Source organism: Spinacia oleracea, chromosome 1, assembly GCF_020520425.1.
Source record: "Spinacia oleracea cultivar Varoflay chromosome 1, BTI_SOV_V1, whole genome shotgun sequence".
Classification (NCBI taxonomy): Eukaryota; Viridiplantae; Streptophyta; class Magnoliopsida; order Caryophyllales; family Amaranthaceae; genus Spinacia; species Spinacia oleracea.
In genome coordinates this window covers 59461541-59476312 of record NC_079487.1, presented here as the reverse complement: position 1 = coordinate 59476312, position 14772 = coordinate 59461541, and the positions used below count along the sequence as shown (strand labels likewise).

At 37.2% G+C, this 14772-nt stretch overlaps 1 long non-coding RNA gene across 1 annotated transcript; it reads right to left on the bottom strand.

The window, feature by feature from the left end:
* Nucleotides 1–7538: 7538 nt before the first annotated feature.
* Nucleotides 7539–14530, bottom strand: LOC110796748 (uncharacterized). The gene is made up of 4 exons (XR_002535662.2): nt 14209–14530; nt 13937–14036; nt 12930–13010; nt 7539–7871 (listed from the first exon to the last, which is right to left on the bottom strand). It is a non-coding gene; the product is annotated as an uncharacterized lncRNA (long non-coding RNA).
* Nucleotides 14531–14772: the final 242 nt, after the last annotated feature.

Genomic DNA, 14772 nt, shown 5'->3' with positions numbered 1-14772 from the left:
AATTGAATTCTCTAGTGTTGACTTTTATACTTTGTTTAGACATGTCCAATGTCACTTCAACAAAGTTCTTACCATTTATGTTGAATATTCTGTTTCAACTAGACGATCTTACCAGAAGCTTCTAAAGTTCTCTAAGCATCGATCTATTCGAATGTCTAAGGACTAGACTCATTCGAGAATTAAATGGACAAAGATATTAGGTTGTTAACCATTGGTAAAGCTGAGCGTTTAAACTTAATGCTTTATGATCTCAAAACTACATTGTATTTTGAATTCACAAGCACCAATCGGTTTGCCATTCGACTTTGATATTCGAAAACATCCATAAAAGTCGCTAAAAGAAACGTACATTTTAAATTGCTCATTTTCTCTCATTTCCATGAATCGTTCTTGGATTCACTACCAATCGAGGAAATTTACTGTTACCTTTCTAAAAGGATTTACTGCAGTGCAAGATATTTAATTATAAACAATAATTAAAACATACATTGAAGCATGCAAAGTTTAAACATTTATCATGAGTAATAACTTGAAAAATAAAGCAATCATGTAATTTAAACAAGTTATTAGCATTTTATTCGATTTTATTGTTCCGGCAGGTGTGAATAAAATGATTCCAAGACCCTAAAATCCATTGAAGAATTAAGCACATTATGTATTTAGACTCAATTCTAAAATCTTTTAGGTAAGCAAAAGCCTTTTGCTAATAGTCTAGAAACTACTCTTGGTTCATAGGTACGTCTAAGAACTTATTATGTAAACCTATTGATTTTGCCACGACATAAAAGGACTCCTTACTTATATCGTTGAGTTTCACCAAAACTAACATGTACTCACAATTATTTGTGTGCCTTACCCCTTTAGGGCCAATAAGTAACACCTCGCTGAGCGCAAAACTATTACTAGATTGATGTAAAGGATATCCAAGCAAGTGTTTATTTTGTCATGACACCTTTTAACTCAATTTTTAAGTTTGGAACTTAAGGCTCTTACTATGTTGGTTAGATTTTAAGTGAACTAAAATCCTTAATCATGCAACATAATCAAGCCACAATCTCATGCATAATTAAGACATATTTAAAGCAATAAATAACTTAAAGCATGCATAAGATAAATGTGATCTAGTATGGCCCGACTTCATCTTGAAGCTTCAACTTCAAAGTCCGTCTCGAAAATGGTAACTTCGTCTTGAATTTCACCGTGGGAGGCGCCATTTTCTTCAAATAGGATAAGCTATAATTAAACTAATTACAACTATTTGATGGTACGCAGACCATATTTAAATTGAAAAACTAATTTGGTGCATTAGACCAATAATTACATTCAAATTAATGGTACGCAGACCATATTTTCTATCCTATTTGGGCCATACTAGTCACTCCATAACCTGCAAAACAGTACATATAAAATATATACCATTCACCCATTCATTATCATGAATGGCCCACATAGCTGGTTAGTAAAACACGTTATGCATCACATAAATATTTGCAGCAATTAATTAAGGGCACCAATAATCTACCAATTATTCAGTCCTTATTAATTCTAATCAAGTTGTTTAACTTTAAAGGATTTGTAGACCTAATCAAGAGTTTATGACTAAAAATGCTCCCACTTAAACCAATAAATTCATATGCTTTACTAATTTTAAACATAAAAATGTATTTCTAGTCTAACCGGAAACATACAAATTTAATTAAAATTTAAAACTCATATAAATTTATAATCGAATCCATTAATTTAATTTATTTCAGTTGAATTAAACGAATTTAAATTAATTACAGATTTAATTTTAGTAAAATAATTAGTATAAATAAAATTTATAATAATTATAATATTCAAAATTAAAATCCAAAAAAACAATTTAAATTACGAATTTTAAAATTAATTAAAATCGTTTCCGAACTGAAAATTAAAATTAAATTCAAAGCGCATCAATCGGGTCAAGACGAGGCCATGGGCTTGCGCCCATGCCCCGTCGAGTCCACGAGGCTACATCGCCCCTCACGAGTGATCGCACAGCAAGGCACGAGCAGCTGCCACGCGCAAACGCAGCAAGCCGATCCACGCTTGCGCGCAGCATCGCTCGCTTCTTCGTAGCGCAGCAGTTGCTTGGCGAGGCTGGGCGAGGCAGCGCTCGTTGCTGCGAGGCACCCCTCGCTGCCCGCGCGCGCGCCTGCCATTCTCGCTTGCCTTGCTTCTTCGCCCATCCGCTCATGCATCATCGCAGCACTCGACGCAAGGCAAGGCTGCTGCCTTGTGCTCGCGTGCTACTTGCCTTGCTCGCTGCATTCGTACCGCATGGGCGACGAGCTGCCTTGCTCGTCGTCGCATGCCCGCACTATACAACACCCCTTAAGGGTAACACGTAGCGTCCATTGCTTTGTGCGTGCAAGTTTTATGAGCGAATTGCATAAAAATTAAAACTTTTATTTCCAAAATTAATGACAAATTAATAAATCATATTAATTTCATAATTTTAGGGCGAAAAATCGAAAATTTATTAATCAATTAATTTCGGATTAACTTGGATTCAAATCTAGGTCATAAAAATTTAAAATTTAACACAAATTAACAATTTTATGGTGGTTTTTAATCATTTGTACCTAATTAAACTATTAATTAATTATGAAAATCAAATTCATTCTAAATAATTCGAATTTCAACAAATTAATCATAATTACAAATTAGGTCGTATAATTAACAAGGCTAGGCATTCAAACTTGTTAAACATATACTGTAGTTCAATCAAAAATTCAAGATTTATCAACAAGAATCGCAAAGATTTAATTTAACATCTTAAATTTACAAACTTTTGCGTTCGAAAAACTAAAACCTCCGAAAAGTCATAGTTAGGCTTCGAATTTGGGAATTCTGGGTTCGGCCGAAAATAATTATTTTTGTCAAAATTTTAGAATGCCTTTTACATGCGGAATTGACACAAAAAACACTCGATTTGGATGAGTATCGAAGAAACTGCCGAAAAACTGCGTACATATAATTAAATAAACGCAATTTGCAATTAATTAACAATTACAAAAATTAATCACCTCTTTTAATTCCTTGCAAATTTGTAATATTTAACCATGTTTATGCAATTTAGATTATGAAAATAATAAGAGGCTCGTGATACCACTGTTAGGTTATGATACATATGACAAAACATAAATCATGCGGAAAAACCATAAAGCCAGGAAACATATTATTTACACATAATCATTTAGCATAGTTTAGATGCATACACTTTGTTGCGTGCCCTCCCTAGCTGCGCCCGAACCGAACAAGAACAAGTCTTTAGGACTCCAAGTGTCGTCCCTCCGTAGATAGTCCACAGCACGTCCGGATCCGCCTTAAGCTTGACCAACTAGAATCGCCCTTAAGGTTGATTAGGAATTTCGGCTATTTAGGTGCAAGTGTATGGCTGATTTTTCTTCAAAATCTTACCTTTAGAATACTTCAATTGTATCTATAAATTATGACCCTAGGCACCTATTTATAGAGGTATGGAAAAGGAATTATAATCCTACTAGGATTTGGATTTATTAATTAGAATCCAACTTGAACTCTAAATAATAAATTAATCTATTAGGATTAGGATTTAATCAATACACGAATTCCGATAGGATTAGGATCCGTTACGAACATGAGCATCGTATGGCCACGAACATCGCACCACCCGTGCAGGCCTTGCGGCCCACACGAGCAGTCGTTGCTCGCAGCCCAACAGCACGCTCAGCGTGCGCGCGCCAAGGCCTTGCTGGGCCTGGCCTTGCGCTGGGCCTGGCGAGGCTATGGCAGCTCCATGTTGGGCGCTCGGCTTGCTGGGCGCGGGCCTGGCTTCGTGTTGGGCCTTCGTCTAGCAAGCCTCGTCCGATGCTAATTCGTACGATGCGCTTCCGATTAAATTGCCGGTTCCGGAATTTATTTCCGATACGAACAATATTTAATATTTCCGATTCCGGAATTAATTTCCGTTTCGAACAAATATTTAATATTTCCGTTTCCGGAATTATTTTCCGATTCCGATAATATTTCCGATTCTGACAATATTTCCGTTTCCGGCAATATTTCCGATTCCGGTAATATTTCCATTTCCAATAATATTTTCCGATACGTAAAATGTTTCCGTTTCCGGCAACATCTACGACTTGGATAATATTTATATTTCCGATACGATCCATATTTCTGTTTCCGGCAATATCATCATTTCCGGAGTATTCATTTCTTGCTTGTGACGATCTCAGCTCCCACTGAAACCAAGATCCGTCAATTCCGAATATCCATAGATGGAGTATTTAATGCCATTAAATACTTGATCCGTTTACGTACTATTTGTGTGACCCTACGGGTTCAGTCAAGAGTAAGTTGTGGATTAATATCATTAATTCCACTTGAACTGAAGCGGCCTCTAGCTAGGCATTCAGCTCACTTGATCTCACTGAATTATTAACTTGTTAATTAATACTGAACCGCATTTATTAGACTTAATATTATATGCATACTTGGACCAAGGGCACTATTTCCTTCACACCGGAGATCGTATGATGTTGTACCTGAGCATTATGCCACTGTAAGTACTGTTGCATTTTCTTGAAACTGATTGTAATCTTGTATTTGGGAATTGATCTTGAATTTTGTATGCAGGCGCCTCGGGTGAGAGTGCGTCGCTGGATGCTCTTGATTGATTCCTGGAAGAGGTATTGTGCGAAGCTGACCCAGTAGCTTTCTGGCCGGGACCAGAGAGGTGCATTTCTTGATTTTGAAATTTGTATTCTGGAAACTCGAACTTGGATGTTGATTCTTGAAATTTGTATTTTGTATAGGAGCGTCGTCGAGGCCACAGAGGTTCCGTTGATAGGGAGCCCCAGGGAGAGACTTTCTCGAGGCAGGAGGGACCGAGCTTGGACCTAGGACAGGGCTCCGGTGCTGGTGTTCGTCAGAGGCATTCAGATGCTGATCAGAGAGCTGCCTCTTTTGTACATGTTGATCCTACCAGGAATTCGTTTGGGGGTGCAAGCAGTTCGAGGCCCTTTGTTTCTCCTCCCGGTTACTACTTCGGAGGGAGTGGTCCTCAGCCTTGCGGTGCAGATTCATGGGCTTACTATGCGGAGATGGAGAGGATGCGTCAGGCTCACATGTTTGCGCCGTACCAGTTCATGGCGATGCCGCCGCCTTATCAGTATCCTTCTCCTCAGCAGGGAGTTCATCCCTCTCCTGGCACTCTTCGTATCTCGGAGCAGGATCCTAGTACCCCTGGAACAGAGCTGGATCGGGATCTGGAGCGCCTTAGGAGGCGAAACAGGGACAAGGAGCCTGTGGTGGACGTCACAGCTGATGATGACTCAGACTGACCCTGCATGGTAGCGAGTTCCAGCTTGCCTGGGTTGATTTTGTGTAGGCTGGATTGTATTTGTACGAATTTGTATGGTTTGGAACTTGAATTTTGTATGGTTGTATGGCTTTGAACTTGAATTGGTTTGGAAATTTTTGAAGTTTTGGCTTTTGTATGTTTGAATGTTTGAACTTGTATGCGTTGTGTGTGCCTTTAAATTTGTTGCTATATGCATGCATGATAATTTTGCAAAAAATTTGAAAAAAATTGCCCATTTTTTCGGGTGTATATACCCACTATAAGCCCCCACTTTGACTGAGGTTTTTTGGTTAGGAAAAGCGCAAGTCAAAGTATATTCAACTTTTGCTATGCATATGCAGACTCGACTTAGGACGCCGATCTAGGATTAGAATGCTTGAATTTTGAATAAATTGACCCGAAATCTGCCCGAAGCGTTGATCCGGACTGCTTGAATTAGCGCAGCTTGCGGCTTTGAAATCTTGAATAATGGAGGTTTGTACTTTGCTGTCCGAAACACTAAAGAGTGTGTACTCGGAGTCATAAAAGAGGATGGTGGCCTCGTCTTTCGCTGCAGGCCCCTGCGCCTAGCGCAGGACATGGCTCCTGGCGCCAGTGTGCTGTCGTGCAAGCCGACTCTTGTATAAATAGGGAGTATTTCGGATCATTTCTTGCATCAATCCTTCCCTGCTATTCCTTGTATACTGTTTCCTCACGAAAAAGAAGAGAGAACATGGCTATGTCCTTTGAAAATGCCTTGAACTCGTGGCTTGGTTCGCTAGGCAAATTGGAGAAAAGGGAGCTTGATGGCATGCATCTTGGGGTGCTCGCCTCCTTCCGGTTTGTAAAGCTAGATGTGCACTTCATTCTTGCTGCTTTGGAGGCTTGGGATCCGAATCATCATGCCTTCCTCTTTGGGAATGAGGCTGGTGAAAGCTGCTAGGAGTTGAGTGAGTTGATTGGAGGCAGACATTTGGACTGATTCTTGAAAGGGACTGGAAGTTTGATTTGTAGGAGATGAACTGGCTGCTCGTTCGATGCCGGCTATGAGGGAGGCTAGGGCTGATGGAGTTCTTTTCAACCTCTCTCCTCTTCGGCGAACCCACAGGATCCTCGGACTCCTATTTAGGACACACCACATGGTTTAGAACTTGGACTTCCCGAAACATGATATGATATGCATGCAATGAATGAGACCTAGACTTGACTCTAAGTTCCACTCCGAAGATTCGGGATTTTGGATTTTTGTACTTGTATTCGGGATTTGCAACCCGTTGGAAGTGTTTGAGAGGAGGCTTCATTCTTTTGTGGAAGTTGACTCTTTATACTAGAACTTGGAATATCGAAAGAATATTTCGACCTATTGGACCTTGGACTATTTTAAGGGAATTTCAACCCATTGAGAATTTCAAAATTGGACTCGTACTAGGAGATTGAATTTTGTATTATTTCAAGGGAATTTCAACCCGTCAATATTTAAGGGGAATTTCAACCCGTCGGACTTGGAATATTTGAAGGGAATTTCAACCCAATTGAAAGGTAATTGATTTTGTATTATTTCAAGGGAATTTCAACCCGTCAATATTTTAGGGGAATTTCAACCCGTTGATACTACAAGAAAAAAGGGTTTTCGTGGTGATTATTTTGGCCTTTAGTAGCGAATTTATTCGCTACAAAAACATTCCCCATCAATTAGCTATTCGAGGTGGTAGCCACCGTTGCCATAGCCTTTAGTAGCGATTAGTACATTCAATGGGGTAGACTAAAACAATCGATACGAAATACTATGTATAATAGTATCGATTATTGTAACGATTATAATCGATATAATTTCCTAATTTCACATACCAAATACATTAGTTTTAGTGGCAAAAAAATCGATGCTATTGGTAGTTATAGTCGCGAATGCAATAGACGCTATCAGATACCTATCGTATTGATTATAATCCCTACTATAGGTTACTTATTGTTGCAAATTTAAGTGATACTATTAATTTCGTAATTGATATATTTGCTAAGTTAACAATCCAAATTGATAGTCTATAGCGGCGATTATAATCGCCAGAGCATATTCATAGATCATTTTGCGCTATAATTTACTAAATTATAATTGCTTGTCAAATTTGACGCTATCAAACATATTGACAATTGTAATTACTCATGAATATAAGTTTAAAATGCCAGATAATTATACGATGAAAATAATGTTATAAATAAATGACTCATACATATTAAGTCACAAATCATTACATTGGTGATATATAGCTGTCCAATAATCTTAAAAACTTTAAAAAATGTGATTGTCTAATAATCTGCAACTGACAGGATAAATAACTAATTAACCACTAAAATGTAACAACGAAACAACTAAAATATTATAGGTCGATAACATCACGTGCTTCCCCAAATAAGTCTGACTTCACCGTTTGTTGTGTTTGAAGTGTTAGGCTCGTGAGGCATGAAATCGCGCTCTTGCAACTGCCCTCTTCTTTGAATTGTTAAGTAAAAATCCAATCATAAGCTAAATCAACAGAACAAAGAAACCCAAACTATTATATACAGAAAATTAGAACATTCAATACTTAAATCTTATTAGCTTATCTTGCATAAAATCAGAAGCAAGTAATAATACGAACTATAATATAATAACCACTTTGAGAAAGTGTGGTTATTTTGATCACAATACAGAAGAAAATTCATCAAAACTGATCCACAAGAAACAAGTCTTTATCCAGCTTTCCAATATTAGAACCCAGTTTGATTTGCTCAATCAACTAAAAGTTCAATATGAAGTGGTTATATACTACTATAAAAAAATATGATAAACAGATTTCAAAACTTTGCCAGAAAATATGTTAATTTGGTGCAGAAACTGAATGTAATGCAGAGAAAATTAGTCTAAACTGCAATAAATTTCATAACTTTACCAGAAAATAGGTTAATTTGGTGCGTAACTGAATGTAATGCAAGAAAAATTAGTCCAAACTGCAACTTTTCCAGAAAATATGTTAATTTGGTGCAGACTGAATGTAATGCAAAGAAATTAGCCCAAACTGCAAAAAAATTCATAACTTATCCAGAAAGTATGTTAATTTGATGTAGAACTGAATGTACTGCAGAGAAGCTAATCCAAACTGCAACAAATTTCAAAACTCTACCAGAAAAAGATGCTATGAACTGCATCCAATGTGCATAATATCCAATACTTAACAAAAAGACCGGTGAAAAGTGCAAGTCTGCTAGTCTCAGAAATCCCAAATGGTGTCTGGGTGTAAAGCATGTGCATATGCATTTAAGTTGGGGGTAAGACATAGCATAGCATAGCGTTGTTCAACAAGCAAGTCCCTTTTAGTCGAAACAGAATCAATGGCTTTGCTTTCACGTATAGTCCTAGAGTGACAACTAGTAGTCAACAAGGGTAAGTGTGATCAAAGGGGTGAGGCAGATTGAGAATTAGAAGTTACAACACCTGAGAAGGCCATCTTACTGTCCATTTCATGTCTAGTAGATAGAGTTGTATCACTAATTTGACTCGTGTTCAGATATACATGACCCTCACCCAAATATGAGTTAACTTAAATGACCCTGTTAATTTTATTCTTTTTTCTATATTATCTTAGGGAAACCAATATTATTTCTCTTGTTAATATAAAGTTTATTTGCAGCAAATAAAACATAATTAGTAAAGAGCAACTATAGTCATAGAAAAGATAAGCTCGCGCAGCAAATGGAAGAAACTACAATGGGTACATAATGGGTAGATTTTGTCAACTTTGAACATTGAAATTGTTGTTAATATTGCATTTTATATGCCAGCGTAACAATATCATTTGACTAGAGTTTTTGAGTTCTCCAAGTTAGCACACTTTGTGATACTTTGTGAGCACTTGGTTTGGAAAAATTCCAGCCTGTGTAGCTTAAATTAGTTAAGAAAATTACATCATACTCAAATGCATATTGTTAAATACGGGAGTAAGCCATTCCAGCCTATTTTTTGTTAAATGCATTTGGCTTGTTTTTGGTTGTTTTCGCAAATTACAGGTGAATTCGTTCTTTCTAACTAAATTCTAGCAAATTGTAGATAAGTTTAGCTTAATTAGGTTCATTTTGAGTTGTATGCACTGAGTTTGAGTTATTTTAAGTGGTTATGCAAAATATAGGTGAACTTCTCATTTCTAACTAACATCTAGCTAATTTAAGGTTATTTTAACTTCTCTAGATTAATTCGAGTTATTTGCATTAAATTTTAGTTAGGGCGATAGGCTTCTCTAGATTAAATTTTACTTAGCGCGATAGGATTTATACTTGCTAGCTGACAGCAGCAGCATCAACAGCTAGCTGGTGGCAGATCCACGGCTGATCCAGCAGCTCAAACTTTGTATCTCTAGTTTTTTCTAGCTAATTTAAGGTGTGTTAAGCTTAAAAAGGTTCATTTGAATTCGTTGCACTGAATTTGGCTTCTTTTTTGTGCTTTACGCAAAGTTTAAGCGAATTTGTTCTTTCTAACTAAATTCTAGACATAAGAAATACTACATCAGGAGGCCTTGCTGTTTTTTGGAAACCAAGTATTAGAGTCTTGGTTGTGAAGAAGTCTAAGAACTTCAATTCATCTTTTGTAAGGTTACTGATGTAGAAAAAGGTGCTCTAGTTGAATTTGTCTCACATGTTGGAGGCCTTGCTGTTTTTTGGAAACCAAGTATTAGAGTCTTGGTTGTGAAGAAGTCTAAGAACTTCATCTTTTGTAAGGTTACTGATGTAGAAAAAGGTGCTCTTTATGAACGGAATTTACTCTTGATTTATGGTTCGCCTTATGTTGAGGAAAGATTTGATGTGTGGAATGTTATAGGGGGACTATTAGCCACTGTTTCGGGGAAAGTTCTTATAATGGGTGATTTTAACCAAGTTGAGTTCTTGAACCAAAAAAAGGGAGGGTCTGATAGCATCCCTGGTAGAGATTTTTTTACGTTTTGGCGAAACTATTGGGGTCTTATTGAAATTCTTTTTCAAGGCGTGCAATACACTTGGTATAACTATAGAGAAGGGTATGATAGTGTCTATGAAAGAATTGATAGGGGTTATGCTACGGAGGATTGGTTGCATCAATATCCAAGTTCTTGTATATTTAATCTGCCTATTCTTGTGTCTGATCATGCACCCATAATTCTTGATACTTCACCACGCCAGGAGAGGAGAAAAAGAGTGCACAAACACGACCAAACAAAATTATTAGAGAAGGATGGATGAAATAATTTCAAGGTTCTCCGATGTACTCTTGTTCTAGGAAACTGGATAACATCAAGAAGGATTTATTTAATTGGAGCAAAGAGTACAAGATAGCAAACAACATTATCTGGGATGAGGTGGTGAAGAAATGTTCAGCACAACATAGTGATCTAGAAGGAATGGATGGAATGGAGGAATAACACAACAGACGTGATAACTTGGATCATGCTATAATCAAGCTTGCTTACTGGAAACAAAGAGCAAAAGGAAAGTGGTTGGCCTTGGGCGATGAAAATACTACATTTTCTACCGGTTTGCAAAAAGTAGAAAATTAAGAAATGAGATAAAATTGCTCCAGAAACCAGATGGGGAGTGGACTTCAGATAGCACCCAGATTAAACAGATGATTGTGGAGCACTTCAAAATGCTTTTCAAATGCCATGACACAGATGATCAGCAATGGCAGATTCCCCATGAGTTGAGTGGGCTTACAGCTAAACTCACTCAGGATCATATCTCGCACCTGCAAACCAATTTTACCTCATCTGAAGTGCAACAGGCAGTATTCCAAATGGGAGGGTTAAAAGCTCCGGGGCCGGATGGTATTCCAGCTATTTTTTTCATAAAGCTTGGGAAGTGGTGGGTACTGATATATCTGAAGCGGAGATTGATGGAAGACCATCACATGCCTTTGTTCCTCTTGTGGAAAAGATACAGAAAAAAATTACTTCTTGGCAGCATCTTTCGCTGTCCCCTGCAGGAAGGCTTCACTTTATTAATGGCATTCTGGCGGCTCTATGCTCTAATGTCCTAGCATTTTTTCTCATTCCAAAATTAATTGCAAAGTGTCCAGTTTGCCAGAAGGAAAAAGAAACTGAGGAGCATATATTTAGAGATTGTTGGATTGCTAGCATGATTTGGAGGGCTTGTTCTCTTGGTATTAAAGTTGACTCTACAGTGACCATTAGTCTTCAAGAGTGGGTTAAAAATTTCCTCAATTTCTTCTGGTGTGAGGATGGAAAGGAGAGTGGTAGAGCGATGGAATTTGTTGTGGTATTGTGGGCCATGTGGACTCACAGAAATAGTATATTGTTTAAGGGAGGCAAGGTTAATCCGAATTTTATCCTTCAAAATGTGATAGATTTGAGAAAGATGGCATATAACGCCATTGAAGAGCGCAGGAAAGTGGAGCATAGGCTGAAAAGATTTAATACACAGGGGCAAAACAGTTTGCAGCAACATCAGCTATGTATTACTGGAACGTTGGGTGCCTACAGTGCGGTGATCACTGTTGATGGAGCCTGGAAGGTGAACAAGAAAGATGCAAAGGTAGAAGCTGCTATTGGTTGGACTATTGAGGTTAATGGAGAACCTGTGTGTGAAGGGGGTTGCAGGGTTCTGGCTCAAAATGCACATCAGACTGAAGCTTTGGCTCTTCTGACAGGTTTGAAGGAGGCAAAAAGTAGAGGTATATCTGATGTTATTCTCCGAACTGACTGCAGTAATGTAGTGACTTCCATCAAAAGCTATCCTTACTGTAGGATGGAAGTTGCTACCCTATGTTATGATATTATTAGTTTAGAATCAACTATGGCTAATGTTGTAATAATCAAATGTTAGAAGAGCACATAATCTGGCCAAGAAGGCTAGGCTGAATGTGCTTTAGTCTTTTATTTTTGTTGTTTGTATCTACTGCCAAAAAAAAAAAAAAAAAATTCTAGACAATTTAAAATAATTTTAGCTTAATTACGTTCATTTTGAGTTCTATAAACTGAGTTAATCTAGAGAATCACACCACCAGCCAATATTAGAAGCACACCACCAGCCAACTGGTTGGGTCTACTGGATAGTAGCTGCTGAATTTCATAAATAAAGAGAGTTGTTAGCTGACTTTCACAACCAGCCAACAGCTCAACCTATGGAGACTCGAACAAAAATAGAAACAACAGACATGGACACTCAACAACAGCAACAATAAACCAGAAATCTCAACAACAGCAACAACATACCAGAAGGTAAACAACTCTGTCAAGGTAGAACACAAGAAGGCAGCAACAACAGACCAGAAAATATCAAATAGTTAAAACAACAAACAAATAGCATATCAGCAAAACACCAACACGGTATAATAATTTGGTTAATTAGTCTAAAAATGTATCATAACACAAAATATTACAACTCTGATTCTTACAACCGTAGACATCAATATCAAAGGGTAAGTAATCCTTGACTAATAAAATGATAGATGAAATTCTAATTATATTAACTTATTAAGCCCAAAAACTTATTTAAATTAATTTTGGCTGAAAATTTCTTGATTGTGATCTTATTGTAAGTTATGTTCGTTATTCCGTACCTCCATTTATATATTCCTCGGTGCGCCGCTGGATACTGGCAACTGACATGCCACGCTCAGGTAGTCAGGTAGCACAGTGTCCTGTGAGAGTGAATTACTTAGCACAGATGCATATAGGGAAACAAAAAATTAATTACAAACTGGATTAAACAGAAAGTGTCATCCATTTTCTCCTACAATGTCTTGCACTGTTTACGGAATAGAACTCGCCAACTGGAAATATAATGACAGGCAACTCACTTTGAGGGAAAATGAAAAGAAACTCTTAGTGCATGTAACATCAGAATCCACACAAACAAAATAACAATAACTAAATCTCTATACCATAATTCTCAATTCTGTCCATATTTAACACAGGGCAGTACAAAGTAGCTAGGACCTAAGGACGAGAATCTACGAGTGAATACATATGCTGCCTCTCCAAGCAACAGATGGACAATAAATCAGGAACACGAAGGAAATTGTACATATTCTTCTGCGCTAAGAATTCAAGGTACCATAAACAACCTCAGTCGTATAATTTATATGCACGAGTCGGACAACTAAAATTACCCTTCAAAAAATTTTATCAACTTGAAAATTTTTAGAGTAACCATAAGTCTTGATACGAGCAATCATGCTACATACAGCATACAAACTTGAGTCACTAGCAGTGAAAAGCATGTATTACAGTCATAAAACGGACTAAAACGAGAATAAGAATCAACTCAGCATATTCTAGTCCTTGCACAGTTTTTTCTTCAACCAAAATTCCAATAAAGAACCAGATCGAATAAAGAACCATACCAAATCTCAACCAAAATTCAAATAACCAGAGGACAAAATCTCAACCAAAATTCAAAAAGACTAGAGGACCAAATCTCAACCAAAATTCAAATAAAGAACCAGAGGACCAATCTCAACCAAAATTCGAATAAAGAAACAGAGGACCAAATTTCAACCAAAATAGAATTAGGAAAATTCAACCAAAATTCGAAAAGAATTAGAATATAAAATTCGAAAATTACCTGGAACTACTTCGTGAAATCGACAGAGAAGGGTGAATTCGTTTGCTCTGAATATGCTTCGTGAAATCAACAAAAGATGGAATTCATGTTTTCTGAAAACCTAAAATTGGGGAAAGAGAGAAGTGATGACAAGGGAACAACCACAACCGAATTAATATGTAATTATCATCCAAATATCAAAAAGAATTAGGAAAATTTAACGAAGATTTGAAAAGGATTGGGAAATTCAGCCAAATTTCGAAAAGAATTAAAATAAAAAAGAGGAAAATTACCTTGAATTTGCGATGAAACAGCTGCAATGGAGTTTTGTAAAATCAGGTTAGGAATCCAGGATGAAAACCCGATCACCGTTTGCGCGATTAATTCACACCGTGCCCCAGAATCCTGCGTTTCGAGTTCGAGTTCAAGCTTTTGGTATCACCTATGGAGGATGAGAGAAAACTTATCTAAACCTAAGTTGAGAAGACGGAAGAGAGTGGAGGGAAGTAAAAGTTTTCAGCGGAAAAAAATTTCGCAAAAAAATTTGAAGGAAAAGTTGAGCGCAATTTGTGAAAAAATTGGGCGGTATGCTTACGAATAATATCTAATTCGTTTTTCGTATTGATTAATTAAAGGCTGATATAGAGACTATAAAATGCGATAATTTTCGATATTATTTAACACACACTATTGACTAATAGTAGCAATTATACATTCGTTACTAAATAATTGCCACGGAAAGGTAAATTTCTTGGAGAAACTTTTGTGTAAGACCGCCTTACGGTAAGACCGCCTTGTTGGCAGCCCTGTTGGCACATGTGATGACGTCATGCTGACGTCATCATGTAATATTTTTG